This window comes from Pinus tabuliformis, chromosome 5_1 (genome assembly GCF_031772625.1).
Source record: "Pinus tabuliformis cultivar Carrire ecotype Pingquan chromosome 5_1, CPIR1, whole genome shotgun sequence".
In the NCBI taxonomy this organism is placed as follows: domain Eukaryota; kingdom Viridiplantae; phylum Streptophyta; class Pinopsida; order Pinales; family Pinaceae; genus Pinus; species Pinus tabuliformis.
The window spans coordinates 899050975-899055136 of NC_142305.1; positions in this window are offsets into that span (position 1 = coordinate 899050975).

Genomic DNA, 4162 nt, shown 5'->3' on the forward strand with positions numbered 1-4162 from the left:
TGTCTCTACAGCTTCATGTTCTTCCTTGAGTTGCTGCTTCAACACATGCAACTCCTTCTTTGTTCCATTCTCTGTCTTCATGCGATCTTCATATCGCGTCGTCACCTCGTAGCCTGAGTCTCCCAAGTTGCTTTCATCATCAGTGGATCTTCTTGATCTTGCAACTTTGTTCTACCACTATGTTTTCAACAACCTTCCTCTTAAATTCATTGCATTCGGTGTGTTCGCTGCATTTACTGCATTCGGTGTGTTGTTCATGATGCTGCTCGTTGTGACATCTTGATGTTCTTGTCCATGAACAACTTGATGTCTTCATGAGTAGGCAAGCTCATAGACATTTGATCGACTGCATCTCCAGGTGTGCTCTGAGCAGTGTCTTCAACTCTGCCCTCTTAGAAACTATTGCACCTGCACTGCTAAGAGGTAGATAAACACCTGCAATACTTGGAGACATTGCAACACTCATGGCAAGCAATCTGTCAGTCAAAAACCAAAATGAACTTGAGAACTGACTTGCAACATACCTGTGTGATTGATCATGAAGGTTGCACAATTTTGGTCGGGAGGTTGGGAGACTGACTGCCAAGACTGTGCAAGGCATAGTCTGGGCTGCTGGGAGATTGACTAACTGCTATAATTGCGCAATGCATAGTCCAGTCTGGCTGTTCACTGCTGGAATTGTGCAATGCACAATCTCAGCTGCCAATGGTTGCAGGTTCAATGACTACATTGCGCAATTTTCTGGGTTAACAGTCATTGTCCCTCAGAAATGTGCAAAAGAGTCTTGGGGACAGTCACTAGGAAAAAATGCGCATTTCTTGGGAGGAAGATAGAGCCTTCCCTCTCATGATTGCGTAATGATGTCTTGGTGAGGCAGAGTCCGAGCCAAGGCTACCCAGACTCGTCGACGAGCAACTGAAAGTGAATGTGAGTGTGAATGCATGGTGATACTGAGTGTAAGCATAAGTGAATGATCATGCATGCAAACGGCAAATGATCGATTCAGAAAACGGAACAACATGCATGTGGGTGAGGCGAGTCGCTGAATCGGCGACCATTCGTGAAAAATAGTTTCATGCATGCGACAACAGTGAGATAGCAACGAAAACTGAAACAGTGCTAGGAAAAGCTAATATACATGTAAATGATAGCAAGCGCTCACTGAAATCAAGCAAACAATACTCACACAAGTGAAAACACAAAAAGCGACAGAAATGCAACACAAGGCATGGGAAGCGAGCTTACCGCAAAACGGTTGAGCTGAATGTGCTGACAACTCCTAGATGTGATCTGGGATGTCAGATCTGCAAGGTTCATGTGAGGAATGAGCTCTGTAACATTTGGTTGATGATTTTTGATAACATCAAGGTTGTGACGCGCATGCCACAAATCTAGGGAAAGTGATACTTGGTAGGAGGTTTCTGAAATGATCCTTGCATGTAACCTCCAACTGCTAGAAAAATTTCCCTGAAACAAGGGATGCCTTTGCATGCTACCTTGGGAGAAGCAACCCATGCATGCAAGTCATTTTTGCTCAGTCTCGGAGGGAACCGATCAACTCAGCTACACATGCAAGAGACTGCTCGACTGCTGGGAGAAAATGCACATTTCTGGCTGGGACCTGGGCTGGCTGCCTAGGAGATTTGCACAATTTCTAGGCTGAGCAACCCTACTGGGGAAAATTGCGCAATTCTTGGTTGGAGTGTTGACTGGCATAATTGCGCAATCTTGGAGCCCAACAGGCTGCGAGACAAGATTACGCAATTTCTGGAGGCAAGGTTGGTTTCACTCCAGAAATGCGCAATTTTCTTGGGGAAGTTGCTCAGCCTATAGTTGGACCAAGTCCGGGTGAACAACCTATGAGGGGAATGCATCAAGTTGTGATCGATAGGCTGCCTTTGCGCAAGCCAAACACTAAAGCTTGTGAACTTGATGAAGCAAGACAAGCTGTTGTGAAGGTTGGAAGGGAGGTTCCAAAACGAAGCCAAGGAAAATTTTTGGAGGGTGGTTGTAGCCGCTACAACAGTATGGAAAGGTTCAAAACTATATGAGAGGACACATCGTGTCATCTGGCCCTCCTTCTAGTGCTAGAAATGTTGACGGTGCTGGACCCGCCAACATGTCAAGGGGATCTACCCGGTAAGAAGTCCCAATTAGACCTTAGACCATTTGTTGTAGGAGTCCCAGCAGTGGGTCGTATGGTAATGCCTTGATCGTGATTTCGCACAGAGGCAAGTAAGATAACTATGTTGGTAGCAAGGGTGTCACCATTGCGGTGAGTCAAGGAAGGTGCATGAGAGGTTCTAACACATGTGGGTTGAGATGAGTGTGCCCCTTGGAAACCTGTAACAATACTCAGATAGGAAGGGAACACATGAGCAAAGATGCATCACAAGCTGGAAAGCAAGTCAGCCGGAAATCCAAAGTGATGGTTAAAACAATAGCACATCTACAAGAGGATTCATATATTTGCATACAAAACAGTTCATACACAACTATGTAAATTAAACAACATACATTGCTACAACAACTGGAACAGTCCAACTACAATAACAACATATGCATGAAAACGTAATGGCTCTTATTATATAAAGAAGTGTAAGTTCCAATCATACAATACATCCATGTAAACCCGCTAGCCCCAATAATGGAATGTTACAGCCACATCCGCCTGCTCCTCCAAAGAGATGAACTAGCTCCGTGTAGTGGAGAAGCCAAGGCGCATTACAATACTGTCCAAGCTCTCTCCAAGATAGTCTTATCGGAAGCTTAGCTGACCAAAAACCTCAACAATGAGTTATGAGGGACTATTTATAGCAAAGGGTGGGGTGACCCTTGACATTTCCCTTTATGACAGTTCATCTACCTTCATGACGCTTCATCTACTCTATGATTGTTACATCCAACTATTGACACTTGACTTACACTTGACATGACGTTACATTATAATGCACATGTACTCATGTGAGACAACATGGCTTGAGCAAGCCATGTAAGACATCACTGACACTTGGTCTGTTGTGATGAGACCAACTCTTTCGCATGGTTGTGATGGTGAAGGTGGTGAGATGAGGCTAAGCTTGGTCGTCCGTGATGGTGTGCATGCACCTCATGGTGACATCTTGCTGAAGCAAACTTGCCTCCATTGCAACCGGTCCATTGGTTCAACTCCTTCATCCAACTCGGTTGCTAACATGCGCATGGTCTTCTTGGGTGTGGCTGAATTGGAAACACACTGATGCATAGTGTATGTGTTGATCTTCAAGTGTGTATTGGTGGTCATGCACATCAACTTGCCGAAGTACATGATCAACTCTAGTTGGACTTGCTTCTTGTCTTCGCCTTGGTGAGTGTGTTGAATGGGTTGGATTGCATGTGTGTGCACAATGACATGCATGCTGCTGAATCCCTTGCATGCGATCAACAACACTTCTCACCATGTGAGTGCATGTTGCGCCCACTGTTGTTCCTGTTCCTACTGCAACTCATTCATTGTCTATGCAGCGTCAAGTTCTTCCTTGAGTTGTTGTTTCACCACATGCAACTCCTTTGTTCCATTCTCTGTCTTCACATGATCTTCATGTCGTGTTGTCACCTCATAGCCTAAGTCTCCAAAGCTGCTTTCATCATCAGTGGATCTGTTTGATCTTGCAACTTTGTTTCGCCTCTGTGTTATCAACAACCTTCGTCTTGCATTCATTACATTCGTTGCATTCTCTGCATTCGTTGCGTTCAGTATGCTGCCTTCAACTATTGTTCAAGATGTTGCTCGTTATGCTATCTTGATGTTCTTTCCTACGAACAACTTGATATCTTCGTGAGTAGGCAAACTCCTAGACATTTGATCGACTGCATCTCCATGTGTGCTTTAAATGGTTTCTTCAACTCTGCTCTCTTGGAAACCATTGTACTTGCACTGCTGAGAGGCAGATGAATACTTGCAATACCTGGAGACATGGCAACACTCATGACAAACAATCTGTCAGTCAAAGACCGAAATGAACTTTAGAACTAACATTCAACATCATGAAGGTTGCGCAATTTCGGCCGGGAGGTCGGGAGACTAACTGCCAAGACTGTGAAAGGCATAGTCTGGGCTGCTGGGAGACTGCCTGACTATTGGAACTGTGCAATGCACAGTCCAGTTTGACTGTTGACTGCT